Source organism: Arctopsyche grandis, chromosome 12 (assembly GCF_051622035.1).
Source record: "Arctopsyche grandis isolate Sample6627 chromosome 12, ASM5162203v2, whole genome shotgun sequence".
Taxonomy (NCBI): Eukaryota; Metazoa; Arthropoda; class Insecta; order Trichoptera; family Hydropsychidae; genus Arctopsyche; species Arctopsyche grandis.
Window position 1 is genome coordinate 28,664,759 of NC_135366.1, and position 22,097 is coordinate 28,686,855.

The 22,097-nt window shown below is 32.8% G+C and overlaps 1 protein-coding gene across 7 annotated transcripts in view; it reads right to left on the reverse strand.

The window, feature by feature from the left end:
• The window catches only part of LOC143920574 (uncharacterized), a 40,445-nt gene extending 18,391 nt beyond the window's left edge, over positions 1 to 22,054 (reverse strand). For 3 of the 7 annotated variants that reach the window (XM_077443504.1, XM_077443501.1, XM_077443502.1), the window contains exons 1-4: positions 21,509 to 22,052; positions 16,007 to 16,051; positions 15,850 to 15,920; positions 15,676 to 15,761 (exon numbers count right to left, since the gene is read on the reverse strand). The gene's annotated coding sequence lies outside the window, so the exon portion shown is untranslated. Of the gene's footprint in view, positions 1 to 15,675; positions 15,762 to 15,849; positions 15,921 to 16,006; positions 16,052 to 21,508 lie in introns of all 7 variants that reach the window. The other 4 variants (XM_077443506.1, XM_077443500.1, XM_077443499.1 and 1 more) reach the window with 3 other exon arrangements.
• Between the last annotated feature and the right edge of the window lie 43 nt (positions 22,055 to 22,097).

Genomic DNA, 22,097 nt, shown 5'->3' on the forward strand with positions numbered 1-22,097 from the left:
CATGCCCAACCACCCACTCAGGGGTAGTTTATTTGTTTTATAGCTCAGCCAAAGGGGTGGTTTTGGCGCGCTAACGGTGAAATACGAGCCCTGTGCGGAGAACGCACACACCCATCCCATCCAGCTTTGCCCACAACTCTGATCCAAATTGAATCAGAGCTCAAATAAGGACCCGGAAGTTACAAACGCCGATATGGTCCACTTATTGGTCGTGATTTTAAATTTAGACAGAGGCGTTGAGTTTTAGAAAATTCGACCCCATGGCTTTGACTGATGTGTGTGTGTATTTTGTAGATTACATATTTGAACACCACTAATCTTATCAAATTGAAACTTATCAGTTACTGAAATACCAATGAATGTGATTCCTTCCTGTGGGTCTCCTTTTATATATTTCTTTGAATTTAATTGTCTCCTAAATCGCTCGATTTATTGAGCTAAAACTTTTTATACTTGTATAATAGGTATCATAAGTTTCATTCAATTTATTTTTTTAAATATATTGTAGCCTTCGGTAATTGGTTTTGATGAAGATTTATTGAGATATAAAATTTACACGTGGGGAATATGAGTCCGCATCATTCTCGGGCACAATGCGCCCCAGCGTGATCTATTATATGAAATATAATAGAATAGGAGAAGAAATTAATCAATCGGTCAAGATTCTCTTGATGTTAGACCTGAATTGATGTAGGGAAATACCAAATAGATCAACCTCATTCAGCTCTCCATTAAACATAAGATAAACGCGCTGCAGATAAGAATATTTTTGGGAATTAGTATTGAAAGGATCAAGTGAAAAGAGTGCAACGTATCTAGAGTACCGAACTGGGATTCTGAAATTAAGCTTATTCAGTAAATCAGAACAATCAAGGAAACCATTTATGAGCTTAAAGAAGAATATAGCATCAGTATGTCGTCGCCTGACAGAAAGATTGTTAAAAGATAGGATTTTAAAAGTGTCGGAAACAGTAGAATGGGTATAGGTAGGAAAAAGGTAGCGTAAGGATTTAATAAATTTAAGTTGAACTATCTCAATACAATTAATATGGGATAAATAAAAAAGTGACCAGATAATTGAGGCAAATTCAAGGTGAGACCTTACAAAGGAAAAATAAAGTAATTTAAGTACATAAGGATCATTAAAGGGTTTTGTTGAGCGGAGTAGGAATCCAAGAGATTTAAATGATTTGTTGGTAATAAAAGAAATACATATGTTCAGAGAAATCTAGTTTATTATTGAGTATTACACCAAGATCCTTAATAGAAGATGACGTGTTAAGGATTGAATGATTTAATTGATAGTGATTGGTAATAATTTCTAGTGAAATTTAAAATAGAGCATTTTTCTAGATTAATAAAAAGATCACTTTTTAAACAACATATAGACAATCGTCTATGGTGTATATTGGTTTGTAAATTTTTAAATCATCAGCGTAAAGAAGTATAAAGGAATGTTTGGAGATGTATGAGATATCATTAATATAGAGTAAAAAGAATAAGGGACCTAAATGCGACCCTTGTGGAACACCGGAAGGAATATGTCTAAGTGATGATTTAAAACCATTGAGAATTATGATTTGGTGACGATTTAGTATATACGAAGAGATCCAATGAAATAATTTTCCTCGAAACAAATGCATTGACCCGACAGTCTACTGCAACACGTCAAACCAAGTCGGAACATAGTCCCACTTAGAAGACCTGTTTTTAATACAGTTCATCTACAAAGAGTTATAGCATCACTGGTGAATCGTTTACAACAAGTTATATAGTTCTTACAATAATTCAATAGAGGATGGGAAATGAAACCTTTTGCCTCATCCAATGAGAGGATAAAATTAATTTATTGATTCAATAACATTTAGAATATGAAATATACCTCTGTTTGAATATTATATTTTTTTATTTACATTAAAATTTTTGAAATCCTTAATGAAGCTATGAGTAAGTCTTCCAAAATAAGTATACTTTGAGTAAAAGCAAGTGGACCGTAATTGAATATGATTTAAAACATTAAAGCATTCTTAATCTTGAGTGTTAACTTAGATAATACAAACAGTGAAACCACTACAACCCTTTAAACATTAACGAGTGAGTGTAATGATCAAAAAGTTAAAAAAAAAGTTAAAATTGATTTCAAATTTCATAAATCCGCAAAACAACGTTGCTGAATTAAAAGTAAACGTTAGAACGTTAACCAGTTCATTCCTACAAACAGGACATAAATGTGAGCTATGATTACAAATATGTATCTCGACATTAAAAATTGAGATGTTCCTTGTTATGACATTTATCTACTCTATGAGTCACATAGATAATGTAAACAGTAAAATTTAACCTATGTATTCATAATACCTGCGGATAACTACCGTCAGGTTATAAACATGTAAACATGAACTGATTACAATGCTACATTGAATTAGCTTGGAGACGAATGCTGCCAAGATCATGAGTATGAAATTTAACTGGTGAAATTAAACAGTAAATTTTAACTCGGAGATAAATACTGCCGAGTGATAAACATGAGACAAGTCTTACATTATAAAGACAAAACAATTAGATTAAATTCGGAGATATATACTGCCGAATGTTAACATGAAAAAAGTTTAAATTGTACATACATACAATACAATTAAATTGAATTAATGGATAATACTATTAACATTTAACGGTTTAACTTATGATAACATCTAATAAGTAAAATATGCCCTGCAAATAGTGTCTCCGGGTTGGATTAAGCGTCCGAAGTTATCTCAAACGAATTTAGTACTATTGCTATTGACTTTGGAGATTTTTCCTGTTAACATGTGTGTGTTTTTCACTAGAAAATTACAGTATAATCCTTTACATTAATATCAGGTAATAAAAACAAATACAAAAAATTAGGTAAACCGGAACTTTTTCCTCCTATAAAAGTCAAAAAGGTAGCTACCATACAATTTATTTTTACATTATTAAACGGATTGTGCCAACATTTAAATTTATATTTTTTGTGTGTCATCTCAGAAATAATTAGATTTTGTCATTAACGAATTTTGTTTTTTTAATAATATTGGATGATTGCATACATTTGTGCCCGATTTTTATAGACAGCAATAAACGCTTTAACGCGTATAATGCTTTCAACTGAATGGTCACGGCTTCAATCCCTGGCTGTACTGCTGGCCAGATCTTGTATGTTTCTCATCACAGTTTATCAACTTATCTAGTTTCGTTGAAAGGAATCGAACAAATTGGAAACTCTGTCCTATTTATTTCTCGCAAAAAATCGAGTTTAATAGAAATTCGAATAAATTTATCAAATTTATCCGTAGACGTCCCTAAAAGTTTTTAACTTTTAGAGACGTCTACGTCTCTAAATATTTTTCATTTCAAATTTAATATTCCAAAAATTATATTAAATTTATTTTCACGTTTACATAATTGGGTCTGGTTCACTGCATCAACAGTCGAAAGATCGAAAAGCAAAGATCGAAAATGTTAAGATCTTAAGTCGAAAGATTGAAAAGTGTATGCATGGTAAACGGCAATATGTATGTATATATTTTCTATGAAATATATTCATTATCATTTCAGTCCCATAAATCCAACAAACTGTAGTTTAATTCAAAAATTAAATAAGTCAAAATAAAAGCGACGCACACTGGTTGAAATTGATAATCTATGTACATATGTGTGCAAAAGTCCAAAACGAAGTAGATATCAATCCCAATAATTGTTGCATTTCTCAGTATAGAATTGGCGAATTTTTTAAATAATTGTGTATGGGTTGTATTTTTTATTGTATAATTAATATATAAAATATATTCCAGCTCAGACATATGCAGATATGGAAAGTTTTGGCCCAATAAAATACAAAATATCTAAAAGTATTGATAAAAATGACTCTCTAAATTTGTTTTACCAATACTACTACTAAATAGTTACAACAAATTATTACAACGAAATGTCTATACTCGGTGATTACAACAAAATGTCTATACGCTTCAGGTATAAACACAGATTACCTAAATACAATCTGCTTTAGGTCATCGACTTTAGAGAGTCTTTAATTAATATTATGTATTAGATGTATTTTGAGAATTTATAAGGATTGTAAATAGGTTTTTGAGCTCTTTTTCCTATTATGCTGTAGATTAACATTAGAATAATATAATACTATAATTACTAACCAAATTAAATTAAATTGTAAAACTTAATTTAATAGAGATGCAAAGATACGTTTTTATCAGTACGAATATTTGCTCTAGATAAACCGATCACTTTGACTGGCGTTGTCGATATTCATCGGTACATGGGGGGATGAGGGAGGAGAAAATGCTTCAAAGAACGACGACAACCCCTTAACAAAACGCCGAGACGGGGAAAACCTGATTAAGGACATAATACCCTAAATGCGAATCTATTAAGGGGTTACCCCCCCCCCCCCCCCATATCCTCCCCAAAGAGCCTGCCCATTCGTCTCTCGACTGTCCGCCGTTCGCGATCCATTCGTTATTTAAAATTCAAATATCCACAGAGAGGAGGAAAAATATAAATATCTCATTATAATGCGACACAGCTGTCGTGGCAGCGGCTCTCCGGATAAAAGACGTATTCTCGGGAAGAAAAATGATAATTTCAGTTATCCTCTTGTGCTCATTTTTTTCTTCTTCTTCTACCGTTCCCTATTGTTGTGCGGTTTGGCCTTTTTTTCTCCCTCGTCAAAGTCTTGGGGCTTGGCTTATTCAAATTTGGGTCCTCTCTAATACGAGCAGTGTCGATTTTTCCTCGTGTCGGACTTTGTGCGTCATTATGTCGGTTATTGCAGTCGATGAGTCAACAGTCGGAGTCAACCCCCATGCGTGAATTTTCCGGGAAAACTTTGAGGTTTTTCAACCGTTGGGAACCGATGAATACACGAAAGGTGGGTCTGATATTCAATTTCAAATTTTATTTGAGAAAGCCTTGAGTTTTTCTTCAATAACCGATTGTGTAAATGATTAAAACTGCATTCTTATCATTTAGCTTCATTTTTCTGCTAGTAAGCACATTTATTTGTATATCTTCTCATATCAATATTTTCTGTCATTTTACGTTTTGATTTTAAGTACAAATCTGTGTGTATTTCAAATATTGTGCTAAAAAGCATTGAAATTGATGTACAATAAGTTTTATAATTATGTATATGTAAAAGAAATATACATGCACATATGCTAAAACTGAATATTCTATTTGGTATAAAATTATAAACATGGTATATTAAAATACTAAAATATAAAAAAAATGTGCCAAAGAAATATACATACATGACAAATATTCGGTCTACTAATAAGATTAAAATTAAGCTTCATATGTGTTTATTTATTCTAAATGCAAATTTACAAAATTTTCATATTTAGCTGATTTAATTTAGCCGTCTACAATAAGTTCTGAAAAAGTATCGCTTTTTATTTTTCTTTCAATTTTCACCGACCTGGGCAGTGCTGGACAATTTTACTAGCCTTATTCTAACACATACGTATGTTTGTATGTATTTAAAGATGTACAAGATCTACAATTTTAAATCTTGATTCAAAAAATATAAAATTTAGTACATCACATCATATCTTAGAGACTACGAAATTTTCAAAATACGTAATTAACACATATATGTACATACATATATATTTAGCCAGTAGCGTGGCTCAATGGTTGCATTGATACTAAGCACAGAGAGGTCACCGGGTTCAATCCCGCGAGCTGACCGCAATTGAAAAGAATTTATTCTGAGTATAATCTTTAAATGCTTCTGGTCAGACTTGGATATTTGTGACTCAAAGCCGATCATTTCCTATCAGAGTTTGCCAATTTATCTGATTTCATTGTTGAAGCGATTCCTCCATGGAATTTGCAAAAACCATCATACCCACTATGTCACCACTATTTGAATATGATTTAATTTTTTTTTATCTATGACATATTGCTAATTTGCTTATATATATATATATAGTATTTGTATTTATGCTTATATGTATGTCTGGTCAGTGACGCGTTAGTTTATTCAGAAATGCTACTGTGGCTTATATGTAAATTAAAATAAAAAAATAAATTAAAGTTTAAAATAAGCAAATTGCATCGTAATTACTCCGTGGAAAATCCCAAATTTTTCTAATATAAATTAACAAATTATTATTTTTTTAAATACAATAAAAATGAACATAGTATATGTATATTAAATTTTGTCACAAAAATCTTCTCGTTATTTATTTTCAACAATATACGAGTCGTCAAAGTTGACAATAATCTCATCCGCCTTTAAGCAATCATTATATTCAACTCGGATGGAAAACGGTAGGAAAAAAAGAAGTGAATTATTAATTAGAACATTTTTTTTCTCCGCTGTAAGCTTTGAGCTAAGCTATTTTTGAAATAGCACCCGGTGAAAATTTAATTAAGATAATGGGCTAAGAATTTAATATTTGTCTGGAGAGGAGGGGGTGCGAGGTGTGGCGGGGAATCGTCCTTAATATCTAATTGCGCTAAAACAATGTAACGTTGCAAAGTTGGATTAATAAATTAAAGTTAATGAAGTTTAATTATTATTAGACGACGGTCTCTGCAGCGTTGGGCAATGGACACCTATTACTTCTACACCCTGTACTTATTAACTGTATAATATATTCAAATTACAAATTTGCGGAATTAGGATATTAGAATGAACGAGATTTGCTACTACACGGTAAATGTATGTATAACGATGCTGTTCAAGTCTAATAAAAAGGCTCATTTTGAAATATAAAATATAATGTGAAAGCCCGAACACAAAACTTCATTTATTTATTTTATTTTTTACATAGATATACATATGTATACCAGGAAGGCTTGACAGGAAGACCCCAATACACCTTCCTGTACAATTAATTACAAACAATGCAGCATTTTATTATTGTCACGAGATGGGCGCGAGGACAGCTGTGTCAAGAAAGGTTTCTTTCGCCGAAATTCACCACATTAGCAAATGACTAGCTAAGACGACCTGATGACTGATGACCGATGACCACCACCACGACGAGGATATCAGCTGCGACGATTTCATCGAGAGCTGATCACCTGATGCTATATCAGTGTTTGTGTGTGTGTTCAGTGATTACGGTTCAGTGCTGTGTGCATAAGTCTATATGCCCCACCGTATATTAGTGCAACGATTTTGATGAGTTGTGTTGAAACTCTTTAGGTTATAATTGACATTCTATTTGTTTATTTACCATTCTATTTGTTCATTTGTCATTGTATTTAATTTTATTTGCAAAATGGCGACGTTAGAATCGTTTGAGAATGTTAAGCGGAGTTTGAATGAAGCGGAACTGAGTGAGATAAGAGCGTTATATTTGTTTATGTTTGGAGAAATTGGACAATCGAGACAGTTGAAAAAGAATTTGAAAGCATTTTCGGGTTATAGATTAGATACTTCATCGGAAGAATATGAAAAGATAATAGAAAAAGTAAAGAATATGCCTGTAAATAATCTCATAATGATATGTCGGATTTTAAATATAAAAATGATCGGGACAATGAACGATATTGCTGATCATATTGGATCATTCTTAAAAAATTTGGTCCAAGATGAAGACGATGAAGAATCGAACCAAGCTGAGGACAACGACCAAGAAGATGAACAAAGCTTAGGAAGTTTTAAGCAGATCCCAGTATCAAGGCGAGATGTGCCTTTATTGTCATTTCGATATGTAGAAGACTCTATATCGCCGTTTAACGGAAATGAAGACTATCCTGTGGAGAAATGGATAGCAGAATTTGAAGAGCTGGCCCAGATGACGAATTTGGACGACTTAAGGAAGCTCATGTATGCCAAAAAGTCATTGACGGGAGTAGCAAAGTTGTTAATACAATCTCAACGGGGAATAACAACATGGAGAAAATTGAAAAATATTCTAATAGAAGAATTCAAAACAGTTACAAATAGTGCATGGATACATAAATTATTAATGACTAGAGTAAAACGACGAGAAGAGAGCATCAAAGAATATATAATAAATATGCGAGAAATAGGTAGTCGGATAAACCTAGAAGCAGAAGTAATCATCCAGTATGTTATTGATGGTATTCAAGACGAAAGCTCAAATAAAATAATTTTATATGGAGCTAAAAACTTTAAAGAATTCAAAGAGAAAGCGGAGACATATGAAAAAATTAATGTTAGAAAAGATGTTCCCTGGAATTTGAGGAAAGACGACGGAGTGTCAAACAAACACATGTATCAAAAGAAGGATACAGAAGAAAACAAATACAGTATAGTTTGTTTCAATTGTAACAGGAAAGGACATAGGTCATCAGAGTGTAGAAATAAGCACAGAGGACCGAAATGTTACAAATGCAACAGCTTTGGACATGTATATGCAAAATGTCCGATGAGAAAAGGAAAAGATGTATCGGAATCTACTGTAAATACAATAGATAATGTAAATATACCTTTAATGGAAATCTGTATAGAGTCCGATATGGAAAAACTGCCAAGAGAGAATATTGGTGAAGAACTTGTCACCGATGAGGAAGAAAAGAAGATGACACAAATTCTATTTGCGAACATAGTTGTCACCGAGAAAAGAAAACAAACGATGACCGGAGATGTCGGGTCAACGGAAGAAAAACAGAAGAATAATAGTGAGGAACTGATTGTTCTCAGCGAGAATCTCAATACAGTACAAGAAGAGCTAGCGGAGAGAAACAAAGAAATTTCACAGCTCAGAACGGAGAGAAATTTTATGAAGTTACGCTTGGAACAGCTTGAAGACTTGATATCAAACAAGGAGTGTTCTTCAAAAAGCATTATACCGAGAAGGAAGACTGATCTACAGGCGGAGGTGTCTGTTGAAATATCAGAATATTAGATGGAGCCGGGAGAATTGCATGCTGTTTCAAAAAAAGAAACTTGGAAAAAGAGATTGACTAACAGCGTGCAGAAAGAAAATGTTTCAGATAAAAATATTTTATCGAATAAAGATATTTTGTATAATAAATTCAAGAAGAAAAACAGACGGACATACAATAAGACACGAACATCAGAAAAGCAGTACAAAGAAGAAGATTTGGTTGGAATAGAAAAGGATTCACAATTTGAATCGGGAATGAAACTATGACCTAAATTCATGGGACCGTATCGGGTTGATTGTAAAGTAAGAGACAACAATCAGTATGATGTATATGAAGTGGGAGAACTCGATAGGTCAAATTTTGTTAAATCTTCAATAGAAGTGATGAATGCTTGGAGATTGAAGTGATACTGTTTTATTTGAATGAAATATGAAACATTATAAAGAATGAAAGATGATGAATGTCATTCGAGGACGAATGTTTTGTCAGATATGGCCGAATGTAGGATATTAATATAAAATGATTATAATTATGTATAATGATGTGGCTCATGCCGAACAGTTGGTATTATGCACTGTATGTATTAATGTTAAGGTTGGTACTACCGAACCTTGTCCGGTAGTGACAGTAGCGTCGCGCTGTGACGTCAGTCCGGGTGCGTATGCGCATCGAGTACCTATTGTTCTAAATAAACGTATAAGATTGAATTGAGATCACTTTTACTTGTCTCTCTCCTGCAATCCTCCCTACTACCCAGCGGACTTCCTATATATATATATATATATATATATATATATATATATATATATATATATATATATATATATATATATATATATATATATATATATATATATATATATATATATATATATATATATATATATATATATATATATATATATATATATATATATATATATATATATATATATATATATATATATATATATATATATATATATATATATATATATATATATATATATATATATATATATATATATATATATATATATATATATATATATATATATATATATATATATATATATATATATATATATTTATTTATTTATTTATTTTAATATACAAGTATACCACAGAGTCTTTACAGGTCACCCCAATATGACACTGTGGCCAGACAATACATAAAAGATCAAATACATAAGAAAAAATAAAACAACAATAATAGAAAAACAAATAAATATAATGATGATTATATTTATTTGTTTTTCTATTATTGTTAAAATATATATAATGATGATTGAAAAGATTGTATGAGGTGGTGAAAGTATAAAGGTGTCCACTCATGAAACCACCTTCGCGGCTAGGAGGGTTCCATTCTAGGATTAAATCTTCTTCACGACGTTGGAAACTTTCCGACTGGTATTGTATGTATATTAAAGATTCAAATAAAAAAAATCAAATTAAAAGTGCACTAATGCGAAAATTTCTTAGGAAAAATCGCAAATGATTCTTCGCGTGTTTATTCCCCGAGATTAGGAAGGATTAAAAGTTGTTGGAGGAAAAATAAATTGAACCATAAATCACGGTGAATAAATCAAACGTAGGAAGTAAGAAGTTGCGCCGATCGAGAAATATATCACTGAACGGTCTGTTGCCAGTAAACTTCGACAACTTTATACATTATATATGTATGTATATATAAAACATAACACATACATATAAATAAACGTGTATTCGTATATTTTGACCGAAATAACGACACCGGAGGAAATTGACTACGTTGTGTAATTTACAGACAGCCACTTCAAACCGATACTTGGATATAAGTAAAAATTTTCATATTAAAGAAAACGTTCTTTTCATACACTCTCATACATATAGATTTCGAAAGCTTTGGAAACGATTTAAATTTTGATGAGATGCTTTAATTTGGATGTCATAATCAGTCACTAGTCCAAATATGTACATATGTACATATATGTTACATTTCGTTCGTTAATGAATACATATACTACTTTGTCATCTAGCCAATTATAGTGTATGTATATAAAAGTATAGGCAGGGAAGGTATGTTAACCGTGTCCCGGCCTATAGAAGCACATGTGTGTTTGGAAAAGGATGTTTATTGTTCAGTTGATACTAGTGTTATTGTATATACGACAAAGGAGATAGTCGCTCGGCTTCGGAAGAGTGAGCAGGCTGAACTCCTAAGACTCTTGATTGCGTATCTGGGGCGAGTTAATAGTGTATTTGCACTAGTTTGGACGAAGGTATTTCGGCTGGGGTTGATTTTACCTGTTCGTACAGGTCACGATGATGCAATTGTACAGCTCAAGTTCGATGGGGAAATAGGTGAGATCATCGACCTCGATTCGGGATAGTACAAATTGTGTTATATTCCCACAAAAGTTTGCGTGTTTTTTAAAGTTTAATAATTTAGTGTATAAAGATGTAATTTTCTATTGATTGTGATATTTTATTGCTTTATAATTAATTATCTAACGAATTTTAAAAGTCGACTTTTTTTCTCGGGCCATCATGCATTTATTGGACTAGTTCCATATTTCACTACATTTTCAAGGATTGGGATTCAATCTAATTTTTTATTTTATTTTATCTGAACGTACTAATTCAAGCGGTTATTGATTTTAAATTAAAATATGACATCTCCTAAGCGGGACGATCATCACTCGTTAGTTTGTGAACGTGAGCGAGTGAGATGGAGTGATGCGCTCTCTATTCTTTATCTCGCTCTTGATTCTAAGCAATCTGATACATTAACTCATGATTTACCGCTCGAACTGGTGAGTTTATATAACAATAAAAAAAACATCAATATAAAAAACCAATCCTTATAAAAGTGGTTAAGTGACAAATTAGTGAAATAAGCTCATCATAATTATAAAAAAATATATTTTTGACTTATAAAATTCGCTAAATAATTAATTATATATTATATATTTTAAAGCTGTAATAAATAAAGATTTTGAGTTAACGACTGCAAACGCCAATTTTTTTAAACCCTTATATCTCATAAACGGGAAGAAGCCAATAAAAATCATTTTGATATTCGAATTTAGTGGGCCAAACTTATAAATTGATTAAATGCCACTTTGGAATTTTTTTTGTTCTGTGTAATTGATTAAAACCATGGCGAAGTCGAGCAGAGGTTTACTTTAAAAAATCTTTGTGAAGTTTTTAATTTGTACAAAAAAATATGGGGATAGATACTCTAATCAGAATTTCTACAAAAGAAATTAAATTTTCGGTAAAATTTTAATGAAATAAATTAGAGCATAAATTAGGGCTAATATTCTTTCAAAAATGTAGCAATAAAGCTTACGATTAGACCATAATTGATCTCCAATCTGGAAGACACAGACACACCCAGTACACACTTCTTTCGTTGCATATCACGAGTCACAAGTGTGATTAAGTGTGAGGGACTTTTGACAAGACTTGATAAAATTGTACTAAAAATGCATCAAATACTAGATATTCAAAAATATTATACAAAACGATGATATTTTATTAGTTTTTCGGAAAATATTAAAATCATTAATGTCTAGGAAGATCTGCAAACGGCCACACTGTGCGGCGTGAACACTTCAACTGTAAAATATACATACATACATATGTACATATTTACATGAGTCGTTTGTACATCATCATCATCATCATCTACAGCCAAAACGCTTCCACTCATCTCTGTTTTACGCAACTCTCATCCATCTCACCCCACACATTTTCCTAATTTCGTCTACCCATCTTCCCTGCGGTCTTCCTTTTTCCCTTTTGCATTCTCTCGGGTACCATTCTAACACTTCATTTGTCCACCAATCTTCAATCCATTCTTCTAGCCACGTGGCCTATCCATTGCCATTTCAATATCTTTATTCTATTCTCTATGTCCACTACCCTTGTCATACTTATAACTAGAGATCGGACCGGAAGCGTGCCGTTCATTGTTAATTGGTCGCTGTACTTTGTCCAATTTTATGAAGTACCTTTTTCTTTGCACTCTAGCTTTGTAAATAGACCCAAAACGCCCTAATTCCTGGAAAAAGCACGCTTTACTTATCACCCATGTATATTGCCTCCTGTCTTTTCTCTTTATGCCAAGCACACAACGTTCCATACTTTGAGTAAGTCGTTTGTACATTCACTAATAAATCCATAACTGTATTGCGACCAATCCCATCAGAGGATGTTTCAATGAATTAATAACTTTTAACTACAGATTTATGCTGTATAAAAAAATAAATTTTTAAAAATCGATACATACGATATTCATATTATATTTTATGTATTTTTTTTTTCATTTTCTTTTGGATAATAGTGAAATTTCACATCACCCGAAAGTCGAATAATATTATTGCCATCAGTCACCCATGTGTGTTATTCGACTTTAATGGTTTTCTCGGCTAGACTTTTTGTGCGCGCCGCGCAAAATGAGACGCGAAATATCCGATACATTTAGCGAAAAATCGCATTGTCACCGAGCGATATTAACGACCCCATCCCACGCTATTATAAGACCTATCGAAGCTCAACCGCCTCTACTGCTTTCAATATAATGGAAGGCAATATTGAAGTTTTCTCAGTATGCGCGTAATTTGAAGGCGCGCGCTTCACAGGTCAACAAGATTCATACTCGCATCAAAACCGATTGAATTTATATAAAAATACTCGCAATACAATTTAATTTAATTTAATTTAATTTTTTGTTTAAAAACTTTTATATATATTAAACGAGCAATTCAACAAAATGTCGTTGCGGAAATGAAATGTAATGAAATTCACTAACACTGACTTATTTTCAAACATTCGCTATAAAAGGTCAAATTTTATTTTATTTTTCAATTAATCATAAACACTCGCCTAACAGATTAAGACTCGAGTGTGCTAAACAGATAAAGACTCTAGAAATGATATATTACTAAAGCCCGGACCAAGAGGGTGCCGCATATTGTTCAAATGTTGTAAATGCATTGTTAAAGGTTTGCCGAACCTTTTTTACAAAGGATTTACAACAATGGAACAATGAGCGGCACCTTGGCTATCCTACCTCTATATATTACATATATTAAATACATAATTATTATATACATACACGTGTAAATTGAAACAATACCTGACATCTATGGTCAGACATTACAAACATCGTATACAATACGATCAATAACATTTTTCATGTAACAATACGAATTTTTACATTCAATAAACATCCACAGAGACATTTATGGAGAGAAATCTGGCGAAACTTGAGATATAACAACAACTCAAGGTTTTCAATAGAAAATTGGAGAGGAAAAGCCAATTTTACAGGAACTGTTTAAATGAAAATCAGAAAAATTGGCAAATTCTGAGAAGAAACGATCGTCCTCGGCAAACCAAGGTCTGGCCGACAACGAGACTCTAGTGGGAATCGAACCCGTGATACCTTGCACGAAATAATACAATACTCACCACTAGACCACGCTGCTGGCTACAAATACGCGCTTATAAGCATAAATCGGCGAACAAGACTCTTTTGCCCACAAAAAATGGTTCATTATTGACAATTACTATTGTCAACCTTTGTTTTTGCTCTCTTGCTTTGTAGGACAACCGAAAACACTTTTGGGATTGTAAGGATAAAATATCACGTGACTTTGTACCTCGTATATGAACTAGGAGTTTTTTATGCGTTTTTTTCGCATGTTTAAAAGTATCATAAAATAAACACGTACCGAGTACCTCTCAGTGTGTTTTCGCCCTTAGTAAGCTTCATTTTAATGCACGTCCGCGCTACAGTATCATCGATTTGGGAACACTCAAATTTTATGATATCTACATTAGGGTTTCTGACCCGGGTCGACCCGGGACAGACATTCCCGGGAATTCACGGAATTTTTGTTGTCCCGCGTCCCGGGAATTTTTATCTCGAATCCCGGGAATTGGATTTAAAAAAATCTTTTAAACATACAACATTTTCACGGCTGCACGAAGGGAAATAATAAATCAAATACACAAAGAATCGTAAAATATTCTTCAAAATTAAAATCGAAGAAAGAAGAAGCCTAAAACTCATTTTTTTAACACAAAATTTAAATAATTCTGATTTTATACCGAACAAAACATTCTTTCAATGTTGTAATAAAATTGAATGTATTATATTATATATCCTACGGTGAAGTTTCACACAATAGTTATTATGAAGCGAGTATATCCTTCTTGTATTGACGATTCCACAATGGAAGAAACTCTTTTAGATTTGGATGAAGACGAAACAATTGAGTGTTTAACGATGAATGAAGAATTAAATAAGGAGTTATCAAATAAGAATATACAAAATAACGTAAATAAAGATAACCTCGACTTTAAAAAAGAAATTAAAATATACATGCTGACAGGAGAAAAAACCGATAATTTAAAAAAATTGTTTTCCTCATTTTTAACAATAAAACCGACTTCGACCGAAACTGAAAGAATTTTTAATATTGTTGGAAATTTTTGTACCAAATCTAGAATTAGACTTTCAGATTCTCATTTAAATATTTTAGTATTCTTAAGAAGCTATTTTAAATAAGTTACTTTTATAATTACATTTTTTCGAGTTAATAGATATATTATATATAAATAAATATTTTTTATTTATAAAAAATATATTAAATTGAAAAAAAAATTTTACGTGTGTCCCGGGATCCCGGGAATCCCGGGAACGACCCCGGGCTCCGTCCCGTGTCCCGAGAATTGAAAAAGTCCGGGAAATCAGAAACCCTAATCTACATACAATGTTATATTTTATATTTCTATTCGGCATAGTATACGAGTAAAATTTTTAAAATATTACTCAACTTTGAGACTTACCTCAGAATAATGCCGGAGCTGAACTTAACTCGAATTTTTGTGGCAAGGTGATGGATGTTGGCTGCCAGATGATACAATCAATATTACTGAAATAATTAATAAGTAAATTTGAATGAATATTGAATGTTAATTGAATTTATTAAGCAAGTAATATCTCTAATGTGCTATATTTACCTCAAATTGATATATTGGGCGATAACTATTGGCAAGGTATTGACTTTGAATGACGTTGATGGAGACAACACCTGAAATAATATTATATTTTTCATAGAATAGAATCCATAATAAAAATATTGATGTAAATTTGTTAAAAATATATATTACTACATACTTGAGACTGTTCTTTCACAAGGCAATGGCTGCTGACTGAAAATCGCTAAAATATTCAAAACAATTGAAATTGGAATTACAATTGAAGTTTCAATAGAATACGTCTAGTAAATAAGTAATGTTAAATAATTATAATAATAATAACTTTTTTTATTCCAGACGATAGGGAGAATATTCCCCATCGTCCAAATAAATAGTGTAGCGTATGCTAAAAGGAGCCGCCGTTATAATTGATTTCGAGGATTATCTCCAGGCTTAAGTGCAAGTCGGCTAACAATGAGATACCCCCGAATGCACTTAGTGGCGGTAACGGCTCTCGGTCACATTCCCGTGGAGTTCTTAGAACTGACAACGCGAATTTCGTGAGAATTCATATCCGGGTACATGCCTAAACAATAGTATATATTTACATATGTATATCACACACATTTTGAATGACATATTTACTTAATTTAAAAATGATGAAATGCGCATATGTAGTGTCTAAACTGCTGTAAAATGGCTTTTGCGTAAATCAGCGGTTTCCAAACTTTATGCTACTGCGCCTCCCTAAAAAAAAATTTTTTTTTCCGCGCCTCCCTACCTTTTATTTTTTAATAGATATAATAATATAAACACGTTTTAAATAATAAACCTTTATTTAAAAAAAACATACTGAACACTGCAATAGACAGAATAATAAAAAGATTTTGCTAGGTTTTAACTAGGGTTGCCATACGTGCCATATTTCACTACTCGGTCCCGTATTAAAATTTGTCCCGTTTTTTCCCTAAACTTTTCTACAAAAACAGACTGTCGATTTCTTTAACACTGCATTGATAAGTGGTGCCAATCATTCAAAAAATTTAATGCTTTCGATTGGATGACTCTCAAGCAAGTTCCTGAATGGGGGGAAATAGAATGAACCGTTAATGTAAAAATGAAAGTAAGGAACATCGATGTTGGAAACAATGAGCTTCTTTTCAACCAGTTCGTATATTTAAAAGATTATTTAAATAAAAATAGTACCAACGAAAAGTGGGAGACAACGCTGAAATTGAGTATGGAAGAGAAACGGCTGAAGTTTTTTAGAGATACCAAGCATATTGAACAGAAGTCATGTTTTATAAAACTATGTGAGTATATATTTGCCATTCCAGCCTACAATGCCAATGTGGAGAGAATATTTTCCCTGATGTCAACACAATGGTCGGATGAAAGAAATAAGCTGGCAGTTGAGACAGTTGAGGCAATTTTGGTTTGCCAGTATAATTTTAAAATGACTTGCGCCCAATTTTATCATCATATAAAAGAAGAAAACGATTTAATTATAAAAGTTAAATCATCGTTAAAATACGACTGGTCTAAAAAATACTATTTTTTTAAAATAAACTATTACCAACCTACTTTTCCATATTTTATTTATGTAGCACTTAAATGTCCCGTATCAATGCTTGACAATTATGGCAACCCTAGCTATAACATAAATTTATACGAACGCGTATATTTATTTTTATATTAAATTACTAATTAAACTAAATCTAACACATCAAAATTTAATGCGAAGGATGTTGTTGTTTATCAAATCTTGGGGGCAATATGGAGAGTGCCACTCGTAACTCCTTTTCGACTATTAAACTGGCTTGATATTTGGTTTTCATTGCAGCTAGTGCCTAAAAGCCCGTTTCGCATAAATAAGACGTTACAAACGGTAGAAGTACTTACATTGCTTTGTAATACAAAGATTCATACTCTCCACTAAGATTCATCCAAAATTTAATTATGGTTTCATTTTGAAACTTTTGTTTTAGTGAGCTATCGCATGATAATTCTATCAATTTTTATTTTTCGATGGTTGTCAGCTCGAATTCGTCTTCTTCATTGTAGTTAAATGGATTCTATATCCACAAAAACTTTGAGTAATCAAGGTCTTTGAAATAATCGGAAAAATGCAGCACTACAACATCCAAGTGGTTGGTAAAAATATTTTTACTTGCTTCAATATTGGCTGTGGCCCAGAAATCTTTGGAAAGTGAAAACCCATCCAACCCATTCTTTTGTAAATTTGATTTCCATAACTTTAATTTTTTAATGAAAGCTTTTCTTTGTCTTTTTGAACAAGTGGATGTGTTTGTGATCCCTGCATTGATTTATTTAAACCGCACAATTTTCCAAAAATTTCAACCAAATAGGCAAGTTTAAGAATAAAATTATCGTTCGTCCACAAATGTGCCTCTTCGTGTTGGTTTTCTTCGAGAAAGGTTGCTATTTCTTCTTTGAGTTCAAACACCCTTTGAATCAATTTTGCACGGGATAGCCAGCGAACTTCACAATAATACAAAAGTGAGGTATAATTAGCTTCCATAGGACATTGTTCTCAAGTTTTGGCGCCTCCCCTGGCAATAGTCCGCGCCTCCCTAAGGAGGCGCGCCTCCCAGTTTGGAAACCGCTGGCGTAATTACATGGGGCAACTGTGGGTAAATATGGGCCAACTGATAAGATTAGATTAGATTAGAGTTACATACGTTCTACCTTGAACATATTGGTAATATAATTGGTTTTACGATTTCATTTATATCCATATTTTTTTTTGAAGATCTATACACTGTGTAATTAATTTAATTGAATGAATTAAAAAAACAATCTCGACCATTTAACTATTTTTGTTCTTAGGCGAGGGCTGTTAGATTTTCTCGTGGACTTTCAATGAAATATATTTACCAATTTTCATAATTATAATCAATATAAAATTACAGCATGTAGGAATTCGTCATAAAAATATGCTACATATAAGCAAAATACGAATAAAGTAAACAATAAATACTTAAAAAAATTATCAAATTTACATATCCAATCTTTGCGTCTTTATTGTAAACGTATCTAGTATTTTTTTTTAATAATTCTGAGCATTTACATCCCAGTGAATATTTAATATTTAGTATTTTTAATATTTTATATTTTTATTTAGCTAATTTTTGGACATCGTATTTGTTTGTAAATTTGTTTTTAGTCGTCGTAATGTGGGAAAGATTCATTGTTATTAGAACCTTAGTTGTAAATTTCCCCCAAAGTTTTTATCTGATTTTTTTAATACGCTTGATGGCCGAGTGCTTTTTCTATCATAAAACATACGTCGGAAAGTATGTTTTTATGTCCTAAATATCCGTCTTGTATTTGGGATAAAAAAATAACTGAACAAAAATAATATATTCTACTATATTTAGCTTCAATTAAAATGGTGGAAAACCTTCAACCCCCCCCCCCCTCCCCTTTCGCTACGCCAATGGTCAAGACTTAAGAAATAATACCTAAAACTTAAATAAATATAAATATTATATAATATGAAAAAGGATTTAAATCAAATGTACAGATATGTATGTATTTGCTCATTTTAATGGTCAGATTACTGTATTATTACTGTAGACTTTACTTGTACTAATGCTGTTGTATGTAGATGATGAACACTCATTAATTAATGACGTTGAAAAATATGTTAAGAAATAATATAAATTTGAAACTCTCACTACATTGTTTTTTTATATACATTTTGTATAATTTAATTTTAAAATACAATAAAAATAAAAAGAAACACTTACGATTTAAAATGGTAAAAATTTCATATACTCAAAAAGTTGGTATTTGTGTAATTATATATTTTATAAATTGAATTTTACAGAGGTGCTTTATTACTAATGTTAGGTACGTGTGAGCACGTTCGAAAGTAAAAAGGGAATATCGAGTTGAATTCCCCAATGTTCATGTACATATGTATGTACATTAAAATAAATCAGATGTGACAAACCCATGACTTTATCTATGTATATACATATTTGAACACCGTTCGTCCTATCGAATTGAACTTAAAAAAATATAAATTCGAAAAAATGAAATATATTTTCAGCTAATGTTAATCTTAGATTTTTTTGTATATTTTTATTTATAAATAATAAAACAAATAAAATGTACGCATTTGGCGTAGAAAATTTGTCAAATATCATGCATCTCCTAAATTTTACTTAAACATGAAATAAGAAGAGGTATGTACAAAATACAAAGATAGAAACATTGAGTCTCATATCTTTGAATTACTAGCCAATGAGTCACTATTGGCTAGTAATTCAATATTCATGTACGTAAATTATTAAGTAAAATATATATTGTATGATATTTAAACGTGAAACTTTAGTCAGTCGCTCGAATATTTAACGATTCTGACTTCAGCCATAAAGCTGCGACTACACAACTCCAATTCCGTCTGTTGATTTTTTCGCAAGCAAATCTTTCCATCAGCGGATAGCTTTATATAAATAATTCAATTGTATATACATATGCTATTTATTTATTTTTTATTTCATAGAACATGAACACTCGCCTTTTCAAATCGCTCTAAAGCAACGAGTGCACTTATACAGATACAATCCAGTCAATATACATAAGCATTGTATACAATGCGAATTCATACAAACATCCACAGTGACATCTATGCAGAATTTTTTGCAGCATTTTATAATCAAATTGGCGAGCCTCAAGACGCTGAAAAACTTGAAATAAAGAAGAGAGGTAGGGAGGAGAAGTCAATTTTACAGGAATCGTTTCAATATGGCAAACTCTGATATGAAACAATCGACCTGGAGTCACAAACCAAAGTCTTTCCAGCAGTTGGACTCTAGTAGAACTTGAACCCGTGATCACTCTGCTCGAACGCATAATATGCTAACCATTAATCTATATGTATATTAGTATATACATAAATATATCATCATTATTTATTTCAATGTATACATCCTTTAGCGCTTATTATTATCATCATTATCGACTCAATTACAAAATCGAATCATTATAAAATAGAACATTACCGCTCAAAGCACACACGCTTGCGATTCTAAAGGGTCAAAAGCAATCCGATGCGATCCGAAATTTCCCAACATTTCCACCGAGCCGAAAATATAATCATTTCGTACACATTAGACACACATACGTAATCAGTTTCTAATCAAAAGGAACGCGCCGACCGACCGAACGACCCAGAGAGGTTTATTTATTCCCCATTGAGAAGATGACCCCCAAAATAATGGGTGGGAGGGGGGGGGGTGCAAATAAGGGGATGAGAAAGAGAAGACGGCGTAAAATCGGCGCTTCTCAATTCCACGGCTCGGATGATCGAATTAATGCGGGGGCTCGAAGGGCGAAAACTTCGTGAATAAGATCTAATTAAACGCGGGGGCGGGCTAGTGTTAAGGGGTGGCGACGGGTTAAATAGGGGGTGGGGACTCTATGGGGATGCTGCCCCATTAACGAGGCCAAATATTTGAGATGGCCCGTCTCGCAGCTTCGGACCCAAATGAGGGTTGACGGCAAAAAAGTGACGCTACTCTTCGTGAGGTCTTGATTCGGTGGGGCGCGTGTTTACGAGATAACTCGATAAAACGAGCTCGTCATATCGGAATGGTGGTCCTAGGTGTAGGGTCGACAGAGGGTCCTCTGTGGAGGGGGGGGTGTAAACTTTTAAATTTAATTTGTTCACCCTCTCTGCTGGCCGCATTTTCTATTTAACGATGATAAAATCAGACGTTGGAACTGTGTTGTCCAAGCGCTGTTGAGTGGGGCTATATATAATCAAGGGAACTGGACAGTCAAATTTACCGTTCGTGTTGACTGCACAGGGGGTTGGTGTGGGGTTCTTCGTAGGTGGTGTAGATGGATTGGTGTGGACTGTATTTTGATAGGTTGCTGGTTTCCGCTTTCTTAACGGGTGAAAGTTCATCCAGAATCGGCGGCTCGTGGAGTAGAAGATGTAGAGAAGTAAAAGATATTGCGGGTTTTGTACTCGTCGTTTATTGTCACAGAATAACACACACACATGGTTTCAAAGATGGTGGCGGGCGAGCACCAAGAAAGCCAAAGATGGCTGGGGCGAAGATACAACACGTGAAGGGGTGGCGACACCGGGGGGGTGTGAGGGGGGGAAGGAGTACGAGGAGCGGGTGAGGGGGGGTGAGACACGGACGTCGCGGCAGTAGAGCCCGACGCCGGAGAGGTGGCACGAGCGTGCGGCCTTAACCGTGACTGATTGATTTATTGGTGCGCACGCTATTTATAATAATTGTCCGACC